The sequence below is a fragment of the Trichosurus vulpecula genome, chromosome 2, assembly GCF_011100635.1.
Source record: "Trichosurus vulpecula isolate mTriVul1 chromosome 2, mTriVul1.pri, whole genome shotgun sequence".
Classification (NCBI taxonomy): Eukaryota; Metazoa; Chordata; class Mammalia; order Diprotodontia; family Phalangeridae; genus Trichosurus; species Trichosurus vulpecula.
Window position 1 is genome coordinate 404,363,807 of NC_050574.1, and position 13,533 is coordinate 404,377,339.

Below are 13,533 nucleotides of genomic sequence, written 5' to 3' on the forward strand. Positions count from 1 at the left end.
TCTATATGTATGGATGTATTATCATGTATATACACATATTTGCACACATGTGCATATATGTAAATATATGTGAGAATGCATCTATACATTTCTATACGGAGATGTGTGACCTTTTATGTATAGATATATGCATGTATGCATATACATGTGTAATACATGTGTGTATGTATATATGTGTGTATATGCATATATATTTATATGTATATGTGTATATGTATATATGTGTATATGTATATATACACACATATATACATACATATACATACATAAAATATTTTAATATATTATATATACACATACATGTATACACACGTCTCTCGATTTTTATGTGTATGTGTATTCACACACATATATGCTTATATACATATTGTGAGACTCTATCTGTCTCTGTCTATGTCTTTCTCTCTTACATAGAAAAGTCTCCTAGACAGCTAGGTGACAGTGCATAGAGTGCCTGGCATGAAATCAGGAAGACTCATTATATGAGCTCAAATCTGGTCTCAGACATTTTCTAGCTGTGTCCCTGGGCAAGTGGTTTAATCCTGTTTGTTTTACTGTTCTCATGAGTTGGAAAGGCAAATAGCAAACCACTTCAGTATATCTACCAAGAAAACCTCAAATGGGTCACATAGAGTCGGACATGAAAAACGACTCAACAATTATATCTACCCATCTATCTATCCATCTAATTTCTGTAAATCTGTCTATTCTCTAAAAAAGAAGAAAAAGAATGAAAGAGAAAGAAAGAAAGAAAGAAAGAAAGAAAGAAAGAAAGAAAGAAAGAAAGAAAGAAAGAAAGAAAGAAAGAAAGGAAGAAAGAAAGGGAAAGAAAGAAAAAGAAAGAAAGGAAGGAAGGAAGGAAGCCTCCTCTTTTTTGATTGATTTTATTGTCTTACAGAATCTCATAACCTCAACATATGAAAGTAATAACTAAGGAAATACCATAACACAGCTACAATTTCAAACTATCATTTTGGGCTCTATTTCTATTATCTCAAAAGACATTTTTACCAATCACATTCAAACTTAATTTTGCAAATTAGCACTTATTAAACTTCTGATTCAATAATGGATACTATTATATTTGTGCCACTCTTCCCACAGACACTATGTATATTAGGAGACAGTGTATATATTAGGAGCTTTATGGGAAGATGTTTTGTTAGGACTGTGTTTATTCTTATCCATTAGCAACTGCCTTTGTTAAAAGCTAAATACAGCTCCTGCCTTACTGTTAATGATCAAGACACTAGTGAGGGTTCATGAACTATAGTGTCATATTTTCATACCAATAGGGTCTACTCACCACTAGAATCCAAGATAAAAGGGCCTTTGAGGGGAGGCAATCAATGACTTTGCATGAAAGAGTTGAATTGTCTTATTAGGAAATGAATTAAGCTGAGATAAAATCTATCAAAATCATAAAATGAGGCAGATTTGATTTAAGCCAATTGTTCTCACTAAATTCCACTCTCTACATTTTAACCAAAAATTCCTTCCTTATATCCTAGTTTAACATTTGTGTACATATCTACAATAATTAGGCTCAGCCTTAATAAATTGTAGATAGTCTTTTTTATAAGCAGTTCCCAGTACCTACTCTATGTGACTGGACTGTGAAAGCTAATGCTGGTGAATAGAGCCCTTCATTTATTTCCAGAGCTCCATCTCTGGAGACAGAAAATATTTTAGATTGAGAGTAGAAAGAAGTAGAGCAAAAGAGAGGTAGCAAGGAAGGGAAGCTGGCTTTCTCCCTCTGCCCTTTCCTTTATGTTATCAGTAGTGCCTCTATATCTTGGTTTCTTTTTGTAAGAAGGTTAGCTAAACATCATTTGAGCCATCACATCAAAGGCTCTTATTATGACAAAGACTAGGTACATGTAAGAGAATTCTGAGCCTTTGTAATCCTAGGCTTTTAGTCAGCTAAGCACAAAATTCTTTATAGATTTGAGAAATATACAGAAGATTAAAACACGTATGCACAAGCACACATATCCAACTACGAACAATGTGCTAATTTGTATGGGGAGTAAGGAGTTCTTGTTTGAAAGCAGGAGTAGGGCAGTTGTGGGTGGGTAGAGAGTTTGTGAACTAACACAAGGAACTGCTGCTATTTGTAGAAAGATGAAACAGGAAATTAATGTCCCTGTGGAGTGTTTGTAATGTAGCAGGTGTAGAAAGAGCATTTGTTATTCAAACAGCAAAATAGATGGAACTAGAACATTTGAATATAGAATTAAACAATTCTAATGCAAACATGATATGTGCCAATTGTTTAAATAATATATATGAGACATCTTTCTTTGTCAAGCTGAGTCTTATTAGGGACATTTTATTTAATATTTCATTTAAATTCAATTTAAAATGTCCAATATAAGGACCATCATAATCACTCATCGAAAGCAATAAGAGAAAATAATTTTAAAAATGCAAGCATAATAATAAAGCAGTGAAATTAATTTTGATAGGTGGTGTTTAGCACCCATCCATATACTTTAAAAATAAAAGCATAAATGTATGCACATAGGGATTAGGTCATGGGAGTTCCTTGATTACCATGACGAGTTTTTGTAGGGAAATAAGACTTTTTGAAGATGTACAATTGTATTTTCCTGTGGATGGTATGGATGTGTGGACCTTGGCAGCTAATGATACTTGGACGCAGATGAGGAACATAAGATTGTAGAATCATAAATCTAGAACCAGAAGAGACATCAAAGCCTATCTGTTAAACACCTTCATTTACATTTGAAAAAAGCTAAATTCCATGAAGAGTATGTAATCTACCCAAAGCCACAGAAGTAAGTGTCCCACTTAAGTAAAGTAAATAAATCCCACACAGGTGGGATGTGAAGGCAGGTTTTCTGACTCCATAAGCAGTTTTCTGTCTACTATATCAAACTTAATGGATAGGTTTAGCTTATTGTCAGATGTACTAGAAATCATAACCTAGGCCTTTTCTTTTGTTTTGTTTTTTTGTTTGTGTTTGTGCATATGTGTGTGTGTGTGTTTGTCTGTTTGTTTTTTAGAAAACTGAGCCAGAGCATGGCAGAGCAGATATGAATTTTGAAAAAAGTGGAGATAAGGGATCTCATCCTCAGCCCCACTCCCTCACACACATCCAGGAGCCACAAATAACAACACTGGGGAATGGTTCCATGGGTGTTAGCTATCATTCATGAAGCTTGAACAGAGAGTTCCTCTACAGAGTATTATCCCTTGACCCTCATCACAGGGTGTGTTGGTAAGCAAAATGGGCTTCTTAGCACTTAGTTCAACAAGTGACCTTGAAGAGTTTGGCTTTTGTTTTGAGTAATTCAGTGTATTTCATTGAGCCGTACTAGGTGCTAAGCCCCAGGCCCAAACCCCTATTAGGTGTGAAACCTATGTGGGTGTGGATTGGTGACTGGGGTGGGGCCCAAGGTGGGGCTGGCTAAGGGGAGGTGTTAACTCCAGAGCCATGCCCTATTAGGTGTTAACCTAATCTATGTGGATGTGAACCTCCCAGGGTCCTAAGGGGAGAGGCCAACTCAAGAACCAATCACCAGAGCCTAACGGTCATTCAGATGACATTTCATGATGTCTGAAGCCCTATAAGAAGGGAGGACAGAGCCATTTGTGCAGGGCTCTTGAGATGGTGCTGATGAGGAGACTCCGGGCAGCTGTAGCTAAGGAGCCCTCCAGCTTGTAAACCCGGATGCTGAGACTTTGTTGGACTCTGGTAACTATGTATTGGGATTTGAATCAGACAATGTCTGTCTGTTGATCTTTGTAATTTGTTTGTATTTTGTTCTGAAGTTCAGGATGCTGGCTTTTTCCTCTGAACTAAGTGAATGATATTTGTATGCTGAATTAAAGTAAGCTTGTCAACCCCTTTAACCTTGCTTTCCTTATTAAAGCAGATCAAAAGAACCTGTGCTTTCCCAGTGTGCTGGCAGCTTTCTTGCTGCTGGTTGTGGGTGGATCTCACACCCCCACAGAAGCTGCTAGCCAGATTGTTGAAACACAGGGTCTACCAGCCAGTGTTTTATCCTCCCCAGCTGATAGATGACAGCGATAGAGAAAAGAGTACCATTTAAGAAAAGTTAAGTGTTGCTAAACTTAGCTACCTGTTTAGAAGAGAGGATGTCCTGGCCAGTGTTGAAAGTCATATTAAGCAATGACTACCATGATTCATGTGACAATGTGTGGTTTGTGTTTCCTAATATCATTCTTGTTATATGAATAAAGAAAGATTTTTCTCTAAGAATTTTTTTTTGTGTGTGTGTGTGTGTGCGTGCACGCGTGTGCACAGTATAGCTGTATATGTAATTAAGTCATTTATTCTCATTAGGGTCTTTGGGTTTTGAAAGTTTCTTCTTTCCACTACCCTTCTCCCCATAGAATCTAAATTAATATTCATTATCTATCCAGGGACAATAAGCCTATTTATATAAGACATTCCTCATTGGCTAAAATTTAGTTATCAATGCTTCATGCTTGCATAAAAGATGCAGTTAATGAGAGCCTGAGAAGTGAGAAGTTTTGGACTTTTGGTTTCTAGCAGATTCTCTTCAATGAGAGATTTCTGAAGAGAGAGAGATACTGTGGGAAGCAGCTGAAATGTACAGGAGCTAGCACCTTGATGTCTCTATCCTCACCTTATCACAATGGAAATATTTGAAAATTCCCCCCTATGTGAGGTCTGGAGTTGTCTTCCTCCCTCCCACTCTTTCCCTGCTTCCTCTCTCTCTCTCTCTCTCTCTCTCTCTCTCTCTCTCTCTCTGTCTCTGTCTCTGTCTCCTTCTCTCTCTCCTGAAATTGAGGTCATTCCTAATGGAAGAGCACATCTACCATTTATATTGCCTGGTATATTCATATATTCATCTGCATAATTTCTCTGATTTCTGTTTTGGATAGATGAGTTTATTTACTATTTGCTATGTGTGGTCTTTGTGTAACTGTCATTTGGTGGGAAGGCAGTCAAGATTTGGATGTACAGGGGACTGAGCCAAGATGGCACTGTGAAAGGAAGGAACTGCTGGAGCTCTCTCACAAATTCTGTCAGATATGTCTACAAAAATGAATCTGAGCAGATTTGTAAGAGATAGAAACCACTAGTTGACTGAGAGGCATAGGAGTGCTGGACACACAGAATGGTAGCAGACCAGACAAATCAGGAACAGTAGAGGAATCCAGCCAGTGTGCCCATCTGGGAGAGCTCAGGGTGAGTGCAGTGCCAGAGCAGGAACAGGCCCAGGGTGGAAGTACCAGCTACGGCAACGATTGAGCCCCAGGGCTCTCAGCCCAGGATTTGAGGCTGTGGGAGCCTAGAGCCTGGGACCATGGGAGCAGCTAGCCCAGAGGCATCCAACCAACAGTCTAAAGGTTTGAAAGTCACCTTCTTGAACTTCCAGGAGCCATGATGTGCAGGTAAAATGGCTCTTATCCCTCCCTTGAATAAAACCAGAGAACAATACCTCAGGAGAAACAGAGGAGACAGAAGCAGGGCTTCAGTAGCTAGAGAAGTGGGGGAGAGGGCCTTTCCTGTAGTGGAGGAAGGAGACTAGTGCAGGAAAAGAGCTGTCCCTCACCTCAGCAGAAGAGAGTAACTGAGCCCCAGGGGGTGGAGCTAACTAAAGTCAATGCAAGGACACCATGCGGCTTTGCACAGGCAGGGGAAGTGGCAGACACCAACACAGACAAGAGCTGAGACCACTCATGCTGTAGAACAGTCCTAGGGAAGAGGAGACTCCCAGCAGCCAGATCACCCTCCCCCACACCTCAGGAAATCAGAGGCCATAACACATAAAGCTAGATCCCAGCACAAGAAACTTGGGGCAGAACTCCCTGAGCTCCAGAAGCAGAGATCACTTCAGAAACCAGGAGAAAAAAAAACACCATGAAAAAGAACTGTAAGAAACTTTCAAATCCGATTGATTCATATTATGGAGACAAGGAAGATCAAAATACCAATTCAGAAGAGGACAGCATGGACACTACACCCACATCTGAAACCTCAAAAGGGAAAGTCAACTAGTCACCAGAGCAAAAAGCATTCCTGGAAGAACTCAAGGAGGACTTTATAAAGCAAAAAGGGAGGTAAAAGAAAAAATGGAAAACAAAAAATTCATGGAGGAAACCAAACATTTAAAAAGTAAAATCGGTGAATTGGTTAAGGAAAATCAGAATAAAAATGGAGAATATGTCTCATTGAAAAGTAAAATTAACCAAATGGAAAAGGAGTTAGAGAAGATAAAGGAAGAAAATGAAACATTAAAAATTAGATTTGGGGAAGAAGAAGCTAATGACTCTGTGAGACATGAATATCAGTCAAACAATATATAAAGAATGAAAAAATAGAAGAAAACATGAAATATCTTATTGGAAAAACAACTGACCTGGAAAATAGATCCAGGAGAGAAAAATCTAAGAATTATTGGTCTACCTGAAAGTTGTGATGAAAAGAAGGGTCTGGACAGTATCTTCCAAGAAATCCTTAAGGAAAACTGTGCCGACGTCCTAGAATCAGAGGGTAAAATTTTCATTGATAGAATCCATCGATCAACCCTTGAAAGATATCCCAAATTGAAAACTCCAAGAAATATTATAGCCTAATTCCAGAATTGCCAGGTCAAAGGAGAAAATGCTGCAAGCAGCTAGAAGGAAACAATTCAAATATCATGGAACTGCAGTAAGGATCATGCAGGATCTTTCAGCTTCTACCTTAAATGACAGGAGAAATTGTAATATGTTATTCTGAAAGGCAAAGAAGCTTGGACTACAACCAAGGATCAACTACCCAGGAAAATTAAGCATAATTTTCCAGGCTAGTAGATGGATTTTCGGTGAAATAAAGGAATTCCAGACCTTCCTGATGAAAAGGCCAGAGCTCAATGGAAAATTATATCTCCAAATACAAAGCTCAAGAGAGTCATAAAAAGGTAAATGGGGGAAAATCCTAGTTAATCAATAGGGCTAATTAGTTACATCCTAATATCAGATTATTTTCTTTTATATATATTATATGTATATACATATATATGTCAATCTTGAGAATAGTATAGTTATTATAACAATTGAAAGGGATATTCATAGACTATGGGTATCAGTATAAAATAACCAATATAATAATAAAAATATAATTAAGAGATATAAAGGGATGGTTCTGGGAGAAGAGGTAAGGACATAGTAGGAAAGGGAAAATTACATCACATGAAGAGTCACAAAAATGTATTGTAGTAGAGGGAACAAAGGGAGGGAGAAGAGCAGTATTTGAGCTTTACTCTCCTCAGATTTGGTTCAACAAGGGAATAACATACCCTGATAAGTATAGAAATCAAACTTGTCCTGCAGGCAGTAGGAGGGAAAGGGGGAAAAAAGGAGGGGGGTGGTCAGAAGGGAGGGAAGAAGTAGCAAGGGGAAAGTGGTAAGATAAGGGAAAGGAATGAAGAGGGAGGGTAAACTGAGGAAGGTGGTGGTCAGAAGAAAAACTGTTGAGGAGTGGAAGGGGAAAGGGACAAATAAAAGCATAGAATGGGGGAAATAGGATGGAGAAAAAAACACAGATAGTAATCATAAGTATGAATGTGAATGGGATAGCAGCATGGATTAAAAATCATAATCCTACAATATGCTGTTTACAAGAAATACATGTGAAACAGGGGGAAAAACACAGGGTAAAGGTAAAAGCCGGGAGTAAAATATATTGTGCTTCAGCTAAAGTAAAAAAAGGAGAGGTAGCAATACCAATCTCAGACAAAGCAAAAGCAAAGATAGATCTAATTAGAAGAGATAAGGAAGGACATTACATTCTGCTAAAAGGCACCATAAACAATGAAGCAATATCATTGCTTAACATATATGCGCCAAATGGTATAGCATGCAGATTCTTAGAGGAGAAGTTAAGGGAGTTACAGAAAGTAACAGACAGCAAAACCATACTAATGGGGGACCTCAACCTCCCCCTCTCTGAACTTGATAAATCTAACCTCAAAATAAACAAGAAATAAGTTAAAGAGGAGAATAGAATTTTAGAAAAGGAAGATATGATAGACCTCTGGAGAAAACACCATAGGGATAAAAAGGAATATACTTTTTTTTCTCAATGGTACATGGCACATACTCAAAAATTAAGCATGTACAAGGACATAAAAACCTCATAATCCAGTGCAGAAAGGCAGAAGTAGTCCAAGCATCTTTTTCAGATCATGATGCAATAAAAATTATTTGTAATAAAGAACTGTGGAAAAATAAGCTAAAAGTTAATTGGAAACTAAATAATCTAATTCTAAAGAATGAGTGGGCCAAAGAACAAATCATAGAAACAATAACTTCAAGATAATGACAATACTGAGACAACATACCAAACCTTATGGGATGCAACAAAAGTAGCTCTTAGGGGACGTTTTATATGTCTAAATGCTTACACGAATAAAATAGAGTAAAAGGAGATCAGTGAATTGGGTGTGAAAGTGAAAAAGCTAGAAAAAGAACAAATTGAAAATCCTCAATTAAATACCAAATTAGAAATACTGAAAAACAAAGGAGAGATTGATAAAATTGAAATAAAAAAACTAACAAATTAATAAGTAAAAACAAGATCTGGTTTTATGAAAAAAACAATAAAATTATTAAACCTTTAGTCAATCTGATTTAAAAAAAAAAGAAAATCAAATTAACAGTATCAAAAATGAAAATGGTGAATTCACCTCCAATGAAGAGGAAATTAAAACAATAATTAGGAATTATTTTGCACAACTGTATGCCCATAAATTTAACAACCTTAGGGATATGGATGAATATCTACAAAAATATAAATTGCCCAGGTTAACAGAAGAGGAAGTAAAATTCCTAAATAACCCCATCTCAGAAAAAGAAATTGAGCAAGCCAACAATGAACAACCTAGGGAAAAATCTCCAGGGCTAGATGGTTTTAAATGTGAATTTTATCAAACATTTAAAGAACAAGTAATTCCTATACTTCATAGATTATTTGGGAAAATAAGTGAAGGATTTCTACCAAATTCTTTTTGTGACACAAATATGGTACTAATACCCAAACCAGGAAGAGTTAAAGCAGACAAAGAAAATTATAAACCAATTTCCCTAATGAATATTGATGCAAGAATTTTAAATAAAATATTAGCAAAAATATTGCAGTAACTTATCACAAGAATAATACACTATCACCAGATAGGATTTATTCCTGGAATGCAAGGCTCATTCAATATTAGGAAAACAATCAGCGTAATTGATCATATCAGCAACAAAACTAGCAGAAACCATATGATCATCTCAATAGATGCAGAAAAAGCCTTTGACAAAATACAACACCCATTCCTATTAAAAAACTAGAAAGCATAGGAATAAATGGAGCCTTCCTTTAAATTATAAATGGCATCTACCTAAACCATCAACAAGCATTATTTGTAATGGGAATAAGCTCGAAGCATTTCCAATAAGATCAGGGGTGAAATAAGGATGTCCATTATCACCCCTATCATTCAATCTGGTACTGGAAATATTAGCTGTAGCAATAAGAGAAGAAAAAGAAACTGAAGGAATTAGAATAGGCAAAGAGGAAACTAAATTATCACTTTTTGCAGATGGTATGATAATTTACTAAGGGAATCTTAGAGAATCAAGCAAAAAACTACTTGAAATAATAAACAACTTTAGCAAAGTTGCAGGATATAAAATAAACCCACATAAATTCTCGGCAGTCCTATACATTACTAACAAAACCCAACAGCAAGAGATAGAAAGAGAAATTTCATTTAAAGTTACTGTAGACACTGCAAAATATTTGGGAGTTTATCTGCCAAAACAAACCCACGTCCTATATGAACAGTTTTCAGAGGAAGAAATTAAAAATATCTGTAGAAATATGAAAAAAAATGCTATAAATGACTACTTATTAGAGAAATGTAAATCAAAACTACTCTTACATACCACATCTCTTCTGTCAGATTGGCTAAAATGACAAAACAGGAAAATGATAAATGCTGGAGAGGATGTGGGAAAATTGGAACACTGTTACGTTGCTGGTGGAGTTGTGAATGGATCCAACCGTTCCAGAGAGCAATTTGGAACTATGCCCAAAGGGCTATGAAAGTGTTCATGCCCTTTGACCCAGAAATACGACTTCTAGGGTTGTATCCCAAAGAGATCACATGGGAGGGAAAAGGACCCATAAGTACAAAAATATTTATAGCAGCTTGTTTTGTAGTAGCAAAGATTTGGAAATCAAGGTGATGCCCATCAATTGGGGGATGGCTGAACAAGTTGTGGTGTGTGAATGTAATGGAATACAATTGTGCCACAAGAAATGGGGAAGATATGGACTTCATAATAACCTGGGAAAACCTACACAATATAATGCTGAGAGAGTGGGGCAAAACTAGAAGAACATTATACATGACCACAGATATATGGATTCTCTGATGACTAGCATTGATAGACTTAGCTCTTCTCAGCAATACAAGGTTCAAAGACAACTCCAAAGGACTCACAAGGGAGAGAGCTATCCACCTCCAGAGAAAGAACTATGGAGACTGAATGCAGACTGAGGTAAACTGTTTAGTCTCACTTTTTTTCTTCTGTTTTTTTTTCTCTTTTTTCTCTTTTTATTTGTTTTTGTTTCTTTTTTCTCATGATTCATTCCATTGGTCACAATTCTTTTTTTACAACTTTACTATTGTTCAAAAAAGTTCAATTTGAAGTTATATGTAGAATATATATTGGATTCCATGGTGTCTTGGGGAGGGTGGGGGGTGGGAGGCAAAGATTATCTGGAACTTAAAATCATGTGGAACTTTATGTTGTAAACTAAAAATAAAAAATCTTAATTAAAAGAAAAAAAAGCTAGATCGAACAAACAAAAAAAGATTTGGAAATATACCTTGGAGTACTGCTTATCTATAAAAAGAGAGTGATCATAAGCTCACATTGAATCTAAAAATATTTTCCCTGAACTAGTAATATTTGTGGAAAGAGCTAGATAGATATAATTCTAACCTAATACTTCCTCTTGGAGAAAAGAATGTTCTGTCTTGTGGTCCAAATCTCTTGTTCCTATCTTAGGAGGAATAAATTTCCCTTGGAGATGAGAGAGATGATATCTATTCATGTTTCTTGTAAGCATCATCTAGACAGCTTAATGGAGATTCACATACCCTAGATGGGCAACACACACACACACACACACACACACACACACACACACAAATATATATATATATATATATATATATATATATATATATATATATATATATAGAGACAGAGAGAGAGAGATTACATGTGAGAAAGACCACCACCATGAGGCCTTTGATTCTCATTCTTCAGTAATAGCCCAAAGCCATCTTTGTACTGGCCAAGCATTTTAAAGTTAGCTGCTATCCTGTACGCTTATGCAGTTTTCATTGTTTATTGCTTTATTTTGTTTTCTTTCCTGAAGCCAACAAAGAAGGTAGACCTTTGTCTCCAAAATTCTAACCTCATCAATAAGTCTCCAACTGAGTTCCCTGTACAAATAACACTTGAGAATTATAGACAAGATCATGTATCTACCCCCTTATTAGCTAACCAAGAGCAAATAAGCATTTCAATTCTGTACTATCATTACCCTCAATGACTTATTGTGCTTAAATCCCAAAATACAGGTACTGTTATAAAGCTTAATATAAGTCATATCACTTTGTCTCTCTTACCTACTCCCAAGAAGAAGGGTGGCTCAATGTATAAGTTAGAGGCAGTGTGATCTGAGTTTTATTCCTGCCTTAAACACTTATTCATTGTTTGTCCCTGGGAAATTCACTTAAATTCTTTCAGCCTCATTTTACTCATCTATAAATTGATGATAACAACACCCAGTTCATACATTTCTTGTGAGAATCAAATGGGATGATATATAGTATAGCTAGATAGATACATATATATGTATATATATATATATATATATATATATATATATATATATATATATATATATATGAAAATCTTGAATCTGTATGTAAATTTCAGCTTTGCTGGTATTATTATGATGAGAAAATTGAAGGAAGGAGAATACATACTTATAATGTACCTTACATGCCCCACACTTTTTTAAGCATTTATAGATATTATCTCATTTGATCATCACAACATTTCTGATAGGGAGATATTCTTATCATCCCCCTTTTACAGTTGATTAAACTGAGAAAAAAAGAGGTTAAATTACTTACTAAAAAGGATCTGCATCCAAATTTGAACTCAGGTCTTCCTATTTCCAGGCCCATTGCTTTATACACTATATCCCTGAGATAATATAATTTTACATTGAAATATTTGAGGAAAAAAATTAATTTTAATATCCTGATGCACAAGTTTCTGACATAATTTATAGTAATATAGCCACTATATTAACAACCAAGGTCACATCCAGAAAACTGAATTAGAATACATCAATGCTATTTAAAATACAGTACAATATTTCTTCCTTAGTTAAGGTGTTCAGTAACCACAATGCATTTTAACTTGAATTCCTATTCATTTATTATACTGTTACAGATTTATCAGCTTGATTGATTTTCAAAATATCTTAAGGAAACTGGAACCTCATCATAATAACAATGCTGACTTCCCTAGTTACAAAAATCAATCCAGCCTCTCTCTCTTATACTTATTCTCACAGTCTCATTTGTACCTGAAACAACAATTGCTGCCTTGGAAAATCAATCTTGGAAACTTTTGCCATTAGTCTTCATTTAAATCTTTCTTACTTTCTGGTAGCAATGAACCTCAGCAATAAAGGATTGCAGCAGGATCTGTTAGCTATGTAGAAGAGTGTCATTTATTGGTGAGAGCATGTGATTAAGAAGTAGAAGACCTGACTTTGAGTTTTTTTGTCATTTATTGACTGATGTGGGGGAAAGAGCATGTCTGAGCCAAAGTTTCCTGGTATATAAAGTAGGAGAGTGATACTATCAACCCTATCTACTTTTTGAGATTATTTTGAGAATAAAATGAGATAAAATATACATAAATAATTTTAAAGGTTTATGTGAATGTAGAGTATTATGATTTTCTTATCTGAGGTCATTGAACAATACTTTTAGAACTTTGAGAATTGGGAGATTGTACTATTTGAGTTTTTAAAGTCAGGAAGACCTAAGTTCAAATCTGGCCTTAGAAATTTACTAACTGAGCAACCCTTGGCAAGTCAATTATCTTCTTACTGTTTGAGTTTCCTAAAGTGTAAAATGGGAATAATACAATATTTACCTCCCATTGTTGTGAGGATCAAATGAGATAATATTTGCAAAGCAGTAGAATTGTGCCTGGAATATAGAGGGTAATATATAAAAAACTCATTTCTTTTCCCTCTTCCCTTCACCTTTACCTCCAAGCTCTTAATTTACTAACATTTCAATATTGAAAACTCATTGGGTATTAGCTGTCATGAAATTAAATCAATGACCAAAAATATAAATTCACTTTCTCATATTTTCCTAATTCTTCCTACTGAAATTTCTGTTTGGAAAACATAATATAAGAAAAATGGACACTTTG